General features: G+C 35.3%; 1 long non-coding RNA gene across 2 annotated transcripts; it reads right to left on the bottom strand.

The window, feature by feature from the left end:
- Window positions 1-185: 185 nt before the first annotated feature.
- LOC107796254 (uncharacterized) lies at window positions 186-13,282 on the bottom strand. 2 transcript variants are annotated; one of them, XR_012699155.1, is made up of 3 exons: window positions 13,104-13,282; window positions 10,964-11,050; window positions 186-528 (listed from the first exon to the last, which is right to left on the bottom strand). It is a non-coding gene; the product is annotated as an uncharacterized LOC107796254 (long non-coding RNA). The 2 variants fall into 2 exon arrangements; XR_012699154.1 differs by lacking the exon at window positions 10,964-11,050.
- Between the last annotated feature and the right edge of the window lie 4,949 nt (window positions 13,283-18,231).

The raw sequence follows: 18,231 nt of genomic DNA on the forward strand, positions 1-18,231 counted from the left end.
ACAATGAATTCACAATTCAGTTTAAAACCATAAACACAACATTCAGAGATCTTTGATGCCACACATTGACGATCGACTTTGTTGTCAAGTGCAAAACCATAAACACAACATTTAAGACAGATTTAAGACATGCAAAACCATAAACATAGAACCATAAACACAGTCAAGAAAAGAAAGCAGCATACTAATTTAAGACACTATATGCATAAGCTCAGAGAACACAACAGCAGAATTAAATACAATGCAACAAAAAAACAGAGAGGGCATCCCTCAATTCAAGTTTACACTAATAGTCTCAAATCAACTTAGTCTTAATTCTTAAATACGGATTTCCAGGAAGACACTCAAGACAACACCTAATATGCTTCCTTAAACTATATGTGTCATCCCTCTTTGGATGAACATTATAGACTCGACCACAATGCTTGCACTCTACTTTGCGAACTTCTCTGTTATGTTCTTTCACCTCAAAATATTCCCAAATATGAGAGCGTACTTTAGGAGCGCGGGGCATGATTGCACTTGAACCTAAAAAACAAAGATAAATCATAAGTTAGAATATTAATTTTTGATGATAATAAAACAAAACTACAAAAGTATATCACCAAACAAATAGAGTATTAAACTTATCACTCAAGTTGTAAGTTACAACTATACATCAAAAAATGCTAGTAGTGCACTACTAAAAATCTGCTAAAAACCGACCAACTATTTCCGACCAACGTTGATCGGTCAAAAAAAGCGACCAAACACCGTCCAGGTTGGATGGAAACTAGAGAAAAAAAAATTTACATTTTTTAAAAACTAAATACCGACCAACGTTGGTCGGTAAATTGGTCAACGAATTGACCAAGCTGGTCAGACAAGAAAATTTTGGATTACCGACCAACGTTGGTCGGTAATCTGGATCCAATTTTTTAAATTTTAATAATTATTTTATTATTTAAAATATTTTATAATATTTAAGAATTTATATTTAAAATTACCGACCAACGTTGGTCGGTTAATGTAGGGGAAGCATTTACCGACCAACTTTGGTCGGTAATTGTTATTTTCTGCAAAATAACCGACCAAAGTTGGTCGGTTATTACGTCAACATTGATCAAACTTTCGAATTACTTTTATATTTACTATCTAAATAATATAAATTGAATTCGTTAACACTTTTGTAATACAAAAAATTAATACACTAACATATACTATATATAACATGCTATTTGTAAATTGATTCATCGACTTATAACTTACTTAGATGCATCGATGAATATTAAAAATAAAAACGTTTGACCTATATCGACTAATAGTAAAAACTAAACGTCTCGACTTATATTGATTAATCTAGCTATGCCATGTATTATTAGTGATGAATGAATAAAAAATAAAAGAATTAATACTAAACATCTGTGACATATATATATATATATATATATATATATATATGGATCACAAATTAAATAAACGAAAGAAGATATTAGTATTAAGTAAACGAGTTAAATTAATAGGTCAAACATGGTCAAACTTTAACAAGCTATATATATACACACTAACATATACTATAACAAGCTATATATATAGTTAAAGTATTACAGTGAAGTGTGTTTGTATGTGTGTGTATATATATATATATATATATATATATATAAGAACACGAAGCGCTAGGACCACAGGGTCGGGTTCTTTTAGGGATAGACTTGGGAAGATACTAATTAGTATATATACTTTATCATCAAATATATCTATTTGTAAATTGATTCATCGATTTATAACTTACTTAGATGTATTGATGAATATTAATCGATGATTCATCAAAACGTCTCGACCTATATATCGATTAATCTATGTCATGCATTATTAGTGATGAACGAATGAAAAAAGAAGTTATTAGCATCAATTACAATATAGTGTATGCGTGTGTGAGAGAAATTACTCACATACTTAATTATAACTTAGAAAATTTACTTAGATAGATGCTATTATAATTTATTAAAATTAAATAGTTAATATAATTATTTATAAAGATTATGCTTATAGTTTATAATTATTTATAATAATTGCATAGTTAAATAAAATAAATGCTTGTAGTTTATAATATTTTTTTTATAGTTTATAATATTTTAAGGAAAAAAAACAAAACACAAAAAAAAAGAATTTAAATTTTTTATAAAAAAAAACCGACCAAAGTTGGTCAGTTTTTGGTCAAACGGTCAGCACTTAATGTACCGACCAAAATTACCGACCAACTTTGGTCGATAATTCTAAAATCAGAGAAGTGAAAAATGAGGGAAACCCCCATTTCTCTGAAATTTTTCCCTCTTCACTCTAAACCTTCCCCTCTCTCCTTCTCCCAGCCCTCCCCCTCGCCGTCCAGCCCTCCCCCTCGCCGTCGCCGCGCCGTCGCCGATGCCACTGCCGCCCCTCTCCTTCTCCATCTCCTAAAAATTCTAGGTTTGAATTACAACCCATTTATTTATTATTTCTAAGTTTTGTTAATTAGTTATGAATTAGTTTCAATTGATTAGTGTTTTAATTATTTGAACATTGCATTTTATTAAGGATTAGGGTTTAGGTCTTGTTTTAATTAGTTTTGTTAATTAGTTTTATTAACTAATTAGTTTTGTTAATTAGTCAATTAGTTATGAATTAGTTTAGTTTAGGGTATGGGTTGAATTTCTTTAGTTTAGTTAGTTTATGTTTAAACTCGTAGGATATGAATTGTAATTTTAGTTTTTAGGATTTGTTCTTGTGAATTGAACTTTTAGGATATGAATTGAACTTTTAAGATATGAATTGGACCTTTTGGATATGAATTGAACTTTTAGGATATAAATTGGTGTAATTAGGAAAAATAATTATCTTGAATTAACTAAAAAGATATAATTAATTTATAATTGTAGAATAAATTAATTTGTTGTTGTGAATCGAACTTTTAGGGTATGGGTTGAATTTCTTTAGTTTAGTTAGTTTATGTTTAAACTCGTAGGATATGAATTGAAATTTTAGTTTTTAGGATTTGTTCTTGTGAATTGAACTTTTAGGATATGAATTGAACTTTTAAGATATGAATTGGACCTTTTGGATATGAATTGAATTTTTAGGATATAAATTGGTGTAATTAGGAAAAAATAATTATCTTGAATTAACTAAAAAAGATATAATTAATTTATAATTGTAGAATAAATTAATTTGTTGTTGTGAATCGAACTTTTAGGGTATGGGTTGAATTTCTTTAGTTTAGTTAGTTTATGTTTAAACTCGTAGGATATGAATTGAAATTTTAGTTTTTAGGATTTGTTCTTGTGAATTGAACTTTTAGGATATGAATTGAACTTTTAAGATATGAATTGGACCTTTTGGATATGAATTGAACTTTTAGGATATAAATTGATGTAATTAGGAAAAAATAATTATCTTGAATTAACTAAAAAAGATATAATTAATTTATAATTGTAGAATAAATTAATTTGTTCTTGTTTTATTTGTATAGATGGAACATCGTACTTGGATGTACAATAGAAATTATCCTAATCGGCGGGGATTGCGGGAGGATTTTGTAGAAGGGGTTGATGACTTTATTAGACATGCAATGTCACTTCCACCATACCAAAATGAAGGAGTAATTAGGTGCCCTTGTGTCAGGTGCAATTGTATGAAGTTTAAAAAATCGGAGGAAGTTAAGCTTCATCTTTATAGGAAGGGGTTTATAGAGAATTACTTTGTGTGGACTAATCATGGAGAGATCGATGGTAGCCTTGGGATATTTCATAACATGGTTGTTGGTGAAATTAGTAGGTCGGTGGAGAATACAAATCTTGATTCTAGAATTCAGGATATTGTTGCGGATGCTTTTGGGGTGAGCCCAATGAAAATGTTGAACAAACTCCTAATGATGACGCAAAACGTTTTTATGAACAGTTAGAGGAAGCTAGTCATCCACTACGTGAAGGAAGTCCGCACTCTAAGCTGTCTGTTGCAGTTAGATTACTAAGTATCAAATCTAATTGGAATATTTCTCAAGCAGCCATGGACTCTTTCATTGACCTTATGATTGAACTAGTTGACCCTAATATCAACTTACCTGGTGATTTCTATAAGGCGAAGAGATTGGTTTCTAAGTTAGGACTTTTGTCAATGAGAATTGATTGTTGTGAAGATGGTTGCATGTTATATTATAAAGATGATGCAACTTTAGACAATTGTAAATTTTGCGAAAAGCCTCGTTTCAAGAGGCTTTCCAGCGGGAATATGGTCGCTATCAAGGCAATGCATTATTTACCTCTTATACCTAGGTTAAAGAGGTTATATGCGTCGATGAGTTCTGCTCCTCATATGAGATGGCATTTTGAAAATAGAAGACCACCTGGTGTTATGTGTCATCCTTCAGATGGAGAAGCTTGGAAGCACTTTGATAGGACATATCCAGATTTTGCTAGTGAACCAAGGAACATTCGGTTAGGTCTGTGTGCCGATGGCTTCACGCCTTTTTCTATATCTGCGACACCATATTCATGTTGGCCTGTCTTTCTTACACCTTATAATCTACCACCTGAGTTGTGTATGACTAGTCCATATATATTCTTAAATTGTATTATTCCCGGTCCACGTAATCCGAAAAGTTTAATTGATGTATATTTGCAACCTTTGATTGATGAGCTAAAACAATTGTGGTATGATGGTGTTGAAACATATGACATATCAACCAAGCAGAATTTTAATATGCGTACTAATTTAATGTGGACTATTAATGATTTTCCTGCGTATGGAATGTCGTCTGGGTGGATGACTGCTGGGAAGCTAGCTCGTCCTTACTGCATGGAAAATAGTAAAGCGTTCACTTTGAAACATGGCCGAAAGCAATCATGGTTTGATTGTCACCGTCAATTCTTGCCTGATGATCATGAGTTTAGAAGGATGAAAAATGCATTCAAAAAGAATAAAGTGGAATATGATTCTCCACCTCCGATACTTTCAGGTGAAGAAATTTGGGAGAGGGTCCAGAACTTCAGTAAAGTTACTGAGGCTCCACCTTATAGATTCCCCGGATATGGTGTTAATCATAATTGGACGAAACAGAGTATATTTTGGGAGTTGCCTTATTGGAAGGATAATCTTCTCCGACACAACCTTGATGTCATGCATATTGAGAAGAATTATTTTGATAATTTGTTCAACACAGTGATGGATGTTAAAGGTAAGACAAAAGATAACCCGAAGGCTAGAATGGACTTACAAGAATATTGCAGGCGGCCTGAATTATACTTGCAGACAGACAAATAATGGTAAGGTGTTCAAGCCCAAAGCAAGTTACACATTCACTTTGGAGGAAAGACGACAAATTTGTGATTGGGTTACGAAATTAAAGATGCATGAGGGTTATGCGTCGAATCTTGGAAAAAAGTAGATATGGAGGTAGGGAAGTTGAGCCATTTGAAAAGTCATGACTGCCATGTTTTCATGGAGACCTTAGTGCCTATTGCATTTTGTGGTTTGCCTGAAAGAATCTGGAAACCCATCACAGAGATTAGTTTATTTTTCAAAGACTTGTGTTCTACCACATTAAGGGAAGAAAACCTACTTCGGATGGACCAGAACATCCGTGTAATTTCTAGTAAGATGGAAAAAATATTCCCATGTGATTTCTTTGATGTGATGGAACACCTTCCAATACACCTTGTACACGAGGCATGACTTGGAGGGCATGTTCAATGCAGATGGATGTATCCCTTTGAGAGGTAATATTATAAGTTTGATGTAATATTCTATTTTATTTGAATGTTCTTGGCTAACATGAGATTATGTAGGACAATTGGCAAATGCAAACAATTTGTTAAGCAGAGGAATAAGATTGAAGGATCTATATGCGAAGCCTATCTTGCAAAGGAAACTGCACATTTTTGTTCTTATTATTTTGAGAGTAACGTGCCATGTTCTAGGAATAGGCCCAATAGGCACACGGTCGAATGTGTGAATGATCCATTATATCCACCAATGTCCATATTCAATCAACCAGGCCGATGTTCTAAGGATGTTAGAAAGAGAAGTTTGAGTGATATGGAGTACAAGTCAGCTACACTTCATGTGTTGCTAAATTGTCCCGAAGTTGTACCATTTCTCAAGTAAGTATTGATTTATTAGTTATCAAAATGTAAAATTTACTGTGACTACATATTGATGCAACTACTAAAAATATTTGATATGTCACAGTCACTTCGTGGGTCAATTTGGCTATGATGTTGTATATACGAGATTTGATACGTGGTTCAAACAGTTTGTAAGTGTGTGTATATATATATGTAGTGAATGTATAAAAATATACATATGTAGTGAATGTATAAAAATTGATTCATAAGTTGTGCTAACTTATGAATTTTTTTTAACTCTATGTAGGTAAATAATCCAAATAATGGTGTAAATCAATTTTTGAAAGATATATCTTGGGGACCTGGGCTTCAGGTCACAACAATGTCTAAGTACGTAGTGAATGGTTATAAGTTTCATACAGAGGATTGCTCTAAAAATAAAAATAGCAACAACAGCGGGGTGTGGGTTCAAGGTGGTGATGGCAACCAAGTTGGAGATATTGATTATTATGGTGTGGTCAAAGAAATATTACAACTAGAATATACAGGTTAGCCATATAAGAAATTGATACTCTTTAGATGCAAGTGGTTTGACCCAAATACAACAAGAGGTACAAGAGTACACAACCAATACAACATAATTGAGGTTAATCATACGAGGGAGTATGATCGCTATGATCCTTTAATAATTGCACATAACGTTAGGCAAGTGTATTATGCTCCTTATCCATTGCGGCGGAATAAGTCCGATTGGTGGGTTGTAATAAAAACTAAGCCTGTAGGTAGGGTGGAAGTCGAGAATGTGTTAGATGTTGCATATCAAAACGATATCTCCAATGTTCACCAAATAGTGGACGATCAGTTATAAAATGATTTGGAACATCCTGAATGCATATTGGAAGAAGTTGATATAAATGAAGTAACAATTATAGAAAATGAGGACGAAGAATCAACTGATGAAGCTCAAACAAGTGAGGACGAAGAATTCTCAGACGAGGAACAATACGTCGATGAGGATTAAAAAGTTGGTTTTTTAAAGCACTCTCGTTTTATAGCTAGTTTCTTATATGTTTCAATCTAAATGTGTATTATATTATGCAGATGGCAGGCAAGGGTCAAGGTAACAATGACCCTACTAGTTCTCGGGGTCGAGAAAAGGGTAGGAAGGGAAAGAGGAGGGTAGAAAATAATACTCCCTCTTGTCCACCCTTTTCAGAGATGCCTATGTCTTATCCTCCACCACACGGCTATACTGAGCTGCCACAGCATCACGAGCCGTACACCTTCATTCAGACACCCAGTCTTCCATCACAGGGCCACAGGACTATACGTCCGACATACAGTCCAGCTGCCTCACAGCCATCTGCATCACATCCACATGGATCACATCCCTACATATCACAGCCACATGGATCGCATCCACCCATGTCACAGCCACTCGGGTCACAGCCACTCGGGTCACAGCCACTCGGGTCACAGCCATCGGTATCACATCCACTTGGGTCGCATCCAGCTATGTCGCAGTCACAGGGATCGCAACCATCTTCATCATCGACTCCATCTATTGCAGGCCTTCGCCTGCGAGGCATTAGCTCTGACCCGCCTACACCGTCTTCACATGCCTCTGATACACATGCTTCGGATGGTGATGACGAGGTAGTGCATTATGATCGATATGGCAGGATCATCATAGTCCCTGAGGGTGATGGGTAAGTGTTATTCATTATTTTTGCGTCTATTGATTTGTAACATTTTTACTAAGATATTAATGTGTTTTTATTGTTAAATTGTAGGTTCAAGCCGGGTAATAAGACTACGAGGATAATCACCAATGCCATTAGAAAGCTTTATGATGGCCCTTATGCGACTTGGACTGATTGCCCATTCTCACTGAAGGAGCAAATTTTCAATCAATTTAAGGTATAAATGTTCTTTTAAACAGTTTAATAATTTATATTTATGATGTTTCCATCTAATATTTAACTTTTGAAATACAGAGCAAGTGTGTATGGGAAGACCGCTATAGCGCGGAAGTGGCTACAAATTTTCATCATAAAGCTCGCAAGAGATTGGCGGATGCTTTCTCGGATGCTAGAAAGAAGAACAAGAAGCCTGGCTGGTTACTTGAGAATTTGTGGAATGATTTGCAAAGGAAATGGCTTACCGCAGAGTTCTTAGAGAGGAGCGAAAAAGGAAAGAAAGATCGCGCATCCGAGAAGGGAGGCTCCTTACACACTGGAGGTGCGATCAGCCTAGGGACAATAAAAAGAAGATTGGTACGTAATTGCTTAAATTATTTTACTTTTCTAAGTATATCTATTCTGTTTATTAACTAAATTAATTTGTTTTCAGGAAAAGAAGTATGGGCGTCCAATGAGTCATGATGAGCTATTCAAGGAGACACATATTGTGAAGAAGAAGAAAGAGGGGGATCAAGATAGGTGGGTCGAGGACCGGGCCTCGACTGCATATGTAAGCTTTCAATTTTATTTAAGTATTATAATTTACTTTTATAAAAAACTTGAAATACTGATTTAATTTAAAATAATATAGGGTCGCTACCAAAGTAACGTGGAGGAATTCATCCGTAGTCATCCAGCTGGTGAATCGGGTGAGCCAACCCAACCTTCGGACGAGGATGCTGAAAGAATATGGTTGGAGTCTGTTGGCGGTCCAAAATGGGGGAAGGTATACGGGCTTCCTACTAAAAACTTCCATCGCTATAAGTGTGGAATGCGAGGAATAGGGACTTCCTCGCAAGGCGAGCAACTTAATAGGGAGAGCCTCTCCGCTATGCGGGAGACAGTGACAAAGCTCACATCAGAGCTAGAAGCGGCCAAGGAAAGAGAAAGACTTAGAGATGCTCAATTCCTTGGCATGCAATCTCATATCAGAACTCTCCTATCTAGTGGAGCTTTTCCATTGCCCCGATCTCGTGAGTCATCTCCAGAGGGTCGACCTCCACGTGATCGTTCCTCCCGCCCTACTCGTGATCGTTCCTCCCGTCCTCCCCGTGATCGTGCTTCCCGTCCTCCACAAGAATGTTCTCTATATCGTCTTGTAAATGAAAGTTCATCAGACGGTGATGATGATGTTGTAGAAAATACCCCTTGACTTTTATATACTTTGAACTAGACAAATAGAACCAGTTTTGAACTAGTTGTAATTAGTTTTAACTTGGTTTTGGATTTTTATGTTCAATTGAACTTTAATTTGTTAGTTTTAAAGTATTTATTGAATGTTTTGGTTGTTGTTGTTGTGTTGTTGTTGTGTTGTTGCTGTTGTTGTTGTTGTGTTTTTGTTGTTGTTGTTGTTGTTGTTGTTGTTGTTGTTGTTGTTGTTGTTGTTGTTGTTGTGTTGTTGTTGTTGTGTTGTTGTATTGGTATGCTGGCAGGTAGTGAAGCTGCCAAAACAGGCATTTTATGCCAAAATTAAACCCAGAAAAACTGACCAAAGTTGGTCGATTTTTAATAAAAAAAATAAATTATTCTAAAATACCGACCAAAGTTGGTCGGTTAATGAACATCGAATTCCCAGAATTCAACACTACCGTCCAACTTTGGTCGGTATTTTGCTTGCATTGTTGAGATTACCGACCATAGTTGGTCGGTAATGTTTAATTTTAATTATTTTTAAAAAATATATATTTTCAATTACCGACCAAAGTTGGTCGGTTTTTTTTAATTTTAATAATTAATAAAAAAACATAATTTAGTTAAACCGACCAACTTTGGTCGGTAAAATTAAATTAATAAAATATGTTTCCGACCAAAGTTGGTCGGTAAGTAATTAAACTTGTCAGATGGTCATTTTAATATACCGACCAAAGTTGGTCGGTAATTTCCGACCAACTTTGGTCGGTAAGCCATTCCGACCATCAAAACACCGTTCACACCGTAATGGTTGCGTTTTGGTCGGTAATTTTTCATAACCGACCAACGTTGATCGGTATTTTTGGTCGGTTTTTAGCGAATTTCTAGTAGTGGTGCTTCCATTATTTTCCATATCTAAAGATAATTCGGCCAAATATGTCATACAAATAAACAAGTATGATATATTATTTTGAACTAAAATACACACAAAATATTAAAGCTTACCAAGCTCGAGTTCCTCAAGATACTCCAAGTCATTTTCAGTACTAATAGGATTCTTCTCTTTTCTAAGCCAATCTTGAACACAAACAAGAGCTTTCACACATTTAGGAGTCAATGAACTCTTAAATGAATTAAGAATACGGTCGCCGGTGCTAAAGGCACATTCCGATGCCACACTAGAAATTGGAGTGACCAACACATCACGAGCCAACTCCGAAAGAATAGGAAATCTAGGAGCATGTGTTTTCCATCAACTTAAGATATCAAATTATTCACTAAAAGGCTCTTGTTCTTCACTAATATATTTATCCAACTCCGATTTAGCACCCCCACTTCCATTGTCTTCCTTTTGTTTCTACAAGTGAAGCTTCATCCTTATTAATGATGCGGTTATAACACTCCCACTAGATGTATTAGATGCGTTATTAGATGAAGTAGAACTAGATGGAGATTGGGGACAAAATCTAGTTGAATACTTTTTTAGATACTCTTCAAACAAAGAATTCATATAAGCATACACCTCAGCATTTATTTTCTTCCCTTTTTCCTCCCCAAAAAGCTCTTCAAGTTCAAGGCTAACATTTTCAAATTTGTTACGTGGATCCAAGACAAAAGAAATAAAAATTATTTTATTCATCTTTTCAGGCTCACCCCAATACTTCTTGAACTTTTCTTGCATCCGCTCAGCCATATTTCTCAAATGCTCATCCTCACTAATTAAACACATTTTTAAATGACAATAAAGTTCAGATACATCCTTAAAATGAGAATTACAAGTGATATAACGTGAACCTGAAACTTTTTTGGTGAGATCATGAAATCTTGCAAGAAACTCTATCATATTTCTCACATTCACCCAATCACCATATTCAAGAGGACCTGCACTACTACCATCTTCACAATGATGAGAACATTGATAAGCAGAAAATCCATTATCAAAAAGATGAAACTTATCAAAGGCCTTTTTAAAGTTTTGTGCCGTATCCAACATTAAATAGGTGGAATTCCATCTAGTAGGAACATCCAAACACAATATTTTGGTATATTCTACCTTTACATGTGCACAATACTGTTTAAACTTTAAGGTCCTTGCAGACGAAGATCTCACATACCTCACAATATTTCTAACACGTGTAATAGAAACATCAATTTCTTTCAAATTATCTTGCACAATTAGATTTAGTACATGAGCCATGCATATCACATGAAGATGTTTACCACTCATCATATTAGATTTTCACATATCTAATATTTTAGACAATTCTTTGACTGTGACATCATATGAAGAAGCATTGTCCACGGTAATAGTGAACACCTTGTCTAATTTCCATTCAAGCAAACAATTAGAAATAGCTTTAGCCATCTCTTCACCCTTATGATTAGTGATAGGGCAAAAATTTAGTATTCTTTTATGCAACTTCCAATCCCTATCAATGAAGTGGGCTTTCAAACACATATAATTTATTCTTTGTAATGAAGTCCATGTGTCTGTTGTGAGGCAAGTTTTTGGTTGTGCTTCTCTAAAAGACCTTCTTAGATTTTGCTTCAATTCACCGTAAACTTCATAACAATCCCTTGTTATTGTTTTACGAGAAGGAAGATGAAATAGTGATTGAGTTATTCTCATAAACTTCATAAAGCCTCCCTTTTCTACAAAGCTAAATGGTAGTTCATCAATAACTATCATCTCAATTAAGGCCCTCCTAACCACTTCTTGATCAAATTTCCAAAGTGATCCTCCATAATTTTTGCAAGATTGAAAATTTATCTTTGTTTAACTATTATCTTTATCAATGTTAAGTGGGTATTCTTTGCATCTAGCCAAATGATTTTTCAATCCTGTTGTTCTATTCCTAGATGAATTAGCAGCATAAGCTTGCTTACAATATGTACACCTTGCTTTACCGACCCCATTTACCTCAAATTTATCAAAATGTTGCCAAATTTCAGATCTAGGTTGCATTGCTTTTCTTTTCTTAGAATCTTGAGTATCAATTGTGTTGGTGTTGCTATCTTCAGTAATAGGTAAACTTTCAGTTGAACCGGCATCACTTACTCTACTTTTATCTGCCATCTATATAAAATTAAAACAAATATAAACACAAATTAACACTTATATTTCATAACTTCATTCGAGTTGCTACTAGTTTCTATTGCTTAAATGAATCTCTAATATCCTTAATAGATTTTTTCTATAATGTTGGAAATGAAATGATAAGATAAAAGAATTTAAGTCTTGTATACTGGTAAGCTGTGTAAAATAATTATATAATCAAATTACATTTGTCTTTATAGCATGCTTGATATTGTAACATGAAAATAGAGTGATAGTTTGTTATATCCAAATTAATTCTAATAATTATATATTAAAAAGTTAACACCAAAGTAGGCAGTATATGTAACTTAGTCCTAAATAAAAAGAAAATCTAAGAGAGAGAAGAAGCCTTCATTAGTGGATATTTTACAAAAAAGAATAATTGAAACTTAATTTCAGTAATTAAGAAAGGACTTCAGAATGGGTCTAATGAAACTAATAATCCATTCATTCCCAATCAAGAAAACCAAAATTATTTGATAAAACACTCTAAGATTCATAATTCGCTAATCACTTTAAGTATAAACAAGTAAAAAGGAAATCAATGTATACAACTCAAATGCCCAAAATATCAAAACTATTTAAGATTCAAGCCAAGTTGCAAATTGGATATGGCAATCAAATTGGATATTCAGAGATAGAAAGAAAAACCAAAGGAATGGATGGAGAGAATAAGAAAAACCAAAGGAATGGATGGAGAGAATGCTTTTCGATTTGGTTAACGTCAGAAACTTTTGTTTAACGTCGGAGGAGATTACGGTCACCGCCGGAGATTAAGGTCACCGCCGAAAATTTGTTAATAAAAACATGATACATTTGAAGAAACTAGAAATATACCTTTGATTCTTTGAAGTCACAACAGCTGATCTCTTAGTATTCTCACAGCAGCCGATCTCTTTGAAGTTTGAAGTTTTCGTTGTGGCTGAAAGCCTGAAAGGCTGAAACTATTGTCGTTTGCCGTTTCTGACTTTCTGAAACTATCCCCCTTTCTAAACTCCCTAATGCCTAATCCCTAATTGAATGAAATACTAGAGATAAGGGTTGGGCTGGGGTGCTGGGCCTTATTGGGTTGGGCTGGGGTGTTGGGCAGTATGTATAGATATAGGTCCAATTTAAAAGTCTTTAAAAATTCAGTATTTCGGTATACCAAAATTTCAAGATCCTAATACCGAGGACCATACCGGTATACCGAAATACCGAAAATATAATACTGAATTAGACCAAAATACCGAAAAAATCAAAACTGAAATACCGAATTAATTTGGTCCGGTTCGTAATTCGGTTTTTCAGATTTTATGCCCACCCCTGAAGCAAGTGCATGTGACTATACCTTTCACGTAGGTGCTTTCACATATGCTAGCTTATGCTAAATTTTTGAAGAATATATTGTCCAAAAAGCGAAAAGTAGAAGAGACATTGGTTGTCAAGCTTACAGAGCATCGTAGTACCATTCTGCAAAAACAAGCTCCCTCAAAAGTGTGGATATCTAGAGAGTTTTACCATACCTTGCTCTTTAGGAAGTGAGAAATATATAACACTCCGTCAAATTCCTCTTCTCTTCTTCTTCCTCTCGCTAAGAATTAGGTCAAATTCTTGATTGCATCCCTCAATTTGACAGTTTAAACTTTGCATAGTATTAAGAACGAAAACCGAGAGCTAAAACAATTTGAATTCGACAATTCCCTTTTTCGGCCAACACGTGCGTGCGCACTAACACACACACACACACACATACACACACACACACACACACACATATATATATATATATATATATATATATATATATATATATATATATATATATATATGGAATACGGTAGGGCGAGCCGACAAGGCCACATACTATTCAACTATACATGACTGTCTACAGACCTCTTACTGAGTGTTCAACTATATAAAGGACGGGACAGGGCCCCGTCATACCCATATGTATCAAAAGTATCATACCAAAATTCAATAGCAGCTCCGGATCAAATGGAGCACACCAACTCTCGCTGAGTAGGATCCTAAGATGGGGGACCGTCAGCCTGTCTACCTGCACCTACGGATATGAAACACAGGCCCCCATCCAATAAGGGCGTCAGTACGAATAATGTACCGAGTATGTAAGGCATAAAAATTAATATATAAAAGATATGAAAGAAACATAGAGTAAAGGACTAAACCTGTAAGTCTGAAAAGCTCCGTGAATCATGAAACAATTATAATATCATGTATATGCGTAAAAATATCATATCATGCATAGGTATATGCGTACATAACATCATTAAGCCTCTGAGGCTCTGTGGGCAAAATCATAAACGTATACCAGCTGATCAGGTGGTAGTGCATATATAACACACACACACACACACACACACACACACACACACACACACACATATATATATATATATATATATATATATATATATATATATATATATATATATATATATATATATATATATATATATATACTATACGCGTTTATAACGCCATCTGGTCATGGGTCAGTATACATGTATAAATGGATGCAATGCATAATGAAGTAAGTCAATAAGATCTCTCGAAATGTCATGAGACCCATGAACAGACGATATGATAGTAGGACATATGGGGAATCCAGAACATAGGCAACTCTAGTACCTCTAAGAATAAAATCATTTATGAAAGTTGTGCACTTGCTCGTTTCGTTTGTATCATATGGATCATACCAAAAAGAAAGAAGGGATAGCCTTAGCATACCTCAAGTCATCAATGCAAGTCAACAACAAGCTTATGACAACTAGCCCGCCAACCCTATAATAAAGAAATACATGTACAACTTAGATGGCGCTAGTATATCACGTATCTCAAACGATAACTCGATTCTAAAATACAACGGGCAGCATTTCCCCTGATTTTACTTCTCCCTCAAGCCTACTATAGGATAGATACAAACATAATACAATCAGCAACTCAAAAACAATCCAACTACAATTCGGGACCTTCAATACAACAAAACCCCAAATATACCATAACACACCCAATCAACAAGTTATCAATGAGCCTGAAATTGCAATGACGAGTGACCAGCCTACTACCTTACCACATGTGGAATTTATCCATGCCCTTTTATCCTTCCAAACTCTATAAATCAACAGCATAATAGGCCAACACGAGTGGACTATAAAACAGTCCACTAAAAGTAAAATAAATCGAACTCACGACTTTCGATCACTGTCCCATGAGTTCTAACTATTAGAAAACAAATTTATCAACATTCCTTGATATTTAAATCTTAAATACAGAAAGTAAACATTTTCTTAACTATGAAGTACCTTCCAAAACTCAAACAATAAAGAAAAAGAGAGATGATATAGTGATACTTATGTCGTCGGGATCGTTCTAATGTTATCGGTTCTTGATTTCGTACCCGGGATGTTAGTATCCTTTGAAACACTATAAGAGAGCTTATGTATGATCTTAGGTCGTGTTCTATGGGAAAACGATTCAAAGAGGTGCTAGTTTGGCACCCTATCATTGGCCCATCTTCCGGCGCTTATATCTTTTTATTCGGATGTCGTATGAACGAACAGTTAAGAGAGTTGGAAACTAAATTCCAAGACCTTCAATTTGGTATATAATATGTCCCAAAAAAGACCCCATATAGCACATGAAAATATTTCTCAAAAAGCTCCATTACAAGGCAAATCCTTAGTCGGTTTTTCCGCAACTTAAATCCGACTTTTCCCAAACTTTATATTTTATATCCAAACATCATATATAGTCATATTATGACTTTAAAATTATTTAAATCATGATTAACAATTCTCATATTCATTATACGTCACCTTGGGACGTATAGGGTGTAACAATCTCCCCCCTTAGAAACATTTGTCCTCGAATGTTAAACTAGCAGAGATCTATAGAAATTTTGGCAGAGTCTCCTCTATAACGGTACTACTACCAACCTGTCAGACAGAAAATCCAACAATACAAAGCCACACAGGGCCACAATCATCAATAACACCAATGGCCTCACACGACCAATGACAATAACTAACATAAGAATCAAGTGCCATATACATACCTAAAGGCTGTGATGTCTCAGTACGATCCTCCTCCGGAAGTGGAAACAAGTGAGGATACCTATACTCCATGTCTTCTTCAGCCTCCCAAGTCATCTCCTCCACATTCTTGTTTCTCCAAAGTACTTTAACTGGAGCTACGTCCTTAGTTCTCAATCTCCGAACTTGTCTATCTAGTATAGCAATGGGAGCTTCCTCATATGATAGTTGCTCTGTGACCTGAACATCGTTAACTGGAATGACTCTAGAAGGATCTCTAATACACTTGCAGAGCATAGACACATGAAAAAATGGATGTACTGACTCTCAGTTATAAGGCAAGTCTAACTCATATGCTACATGGCGTACTCTGTGTATGATCTTATAAGGTCTAATGTACCGAGGGCTAATCTTTCCTTTCTTACCGAATCTCATAATTCCTTTCATCTATGATACCTTTAGGAATACCCAGTCATCTACCTGAAACTCCAAGTCTCGTCGTCGATTATCTGCATAGGACTTCTGACGGCTTTGAGCTGCTAATAGCCTTTCCCATATAAGCTTAATCTTCTCAACTGCCTGTTGTACCAACTCTGGTCTTACTAACTTAGTTTCCCCAACTTCGAACCATCTGATAGGTGAACTACACTTCTGTCCGTAAAGAGCTTCATATGGAGCCATCTGAATGCTGGAATGATAGCTATTATTATATGCAAACTCAATAAATGGAAGATTATCATCCCAGCTACCCCCGAAGTCTATCACATAAGCCTGTAGCATATCCTCTAGTGTTTGAATAGTACGCTCAGCCTGACCATTTGTATGGGGATGAAATGTTGTACTAAGACTTATTTGAGTCCCCAATCCTTTTTGGAAGGACCTCGAGAAATTAGTTATAAATTGAGCACCTCTATCTGAGATAATATATATAGGGACACCATGAAGTCATATTATCTCCTTAATGTAAGTCTATCAACAATAACCCATATAGAATCGAACTTACGCTGGGTACGAGATAAGCCTATGATGAAATCCATATTAATTACTTCCCATTTCCAAGTCGGAATCTCTATAGCATGCAATAATCCACTAGGTTTCTGATGTTCAATCTTAACATGTTGACAATTAGGGCACTAAGCAACAAACTCTGCTATATCCTTCTTCATTTCGTCCCACCAGTATATTTCCCTGATATCATGATACATTTTCGTCGCTACTGGATGAACAAAATAATGAGAATAGTGAGTTTCTCCCATAACCTGCTGGCATAGTCCTGCCACATTAGGAACACATAATCGACCTCGATATCTAAGGACTCCATCTCATGTAATCTCAAATAGTGTCTTATCCTTTTGAGGGGTTGTATCTCTATAATGAGTTAGCATAGGATCCTCATACTGGCATTCCTTCACTTCAGTTACTAAAGAGGATGTTGTCATGTCCTGAATAGTAATTCTAGTATCACATAAATCTAGTAATGGAACTCCAAGATTAGCTAGTTGATGAATCTCACTGGCTATCTCACTCTTCTATGGCTATAAATATGATAGGCTACCCATAGATCTATGGCTCAGGGCGTCGGCTACTACATTCGCCTTCCCTGGATGGTATAAAATATCAACATCATAGTCTTTCAATAGCTGCAACCATCGCCTATGACGTAAATTCAATTCCTTTTGCTTGAATACATACTGAAGGCTCTTATGATCCGTATAGATATTAACATGAATGCCATACAAATAGTGCCTCTATATCTTTAGTGCATGAATCACCGCGGATAACTCTAAATTATGGAGCGGGTAATTCTTAGTTGTCTAGAAGCATAAGCCACAACCTTACCATGTTGCATCAGTACACAACCCAATCCAATGCCCGAAGCGTCACAATAGATAGCATAACCATCGGTACCCTCTAGGAGAGTCAGAACCGGT

Source organism: Nicotiana tabacum, chromosome 15, assembly GCF_000715075.1.
Source record: "Nicotiana tabacum cultivar K326 chromosome 15, ASM71507v2, whole genome shotgun sequence".
Classification (NCBI taxonomy): Eukaryota; Viridiplantae; Streptophyta; class Magnoliopsida; order Solanales; family Solanaceae; genus Nicotiana; species Nicotiana tabacum.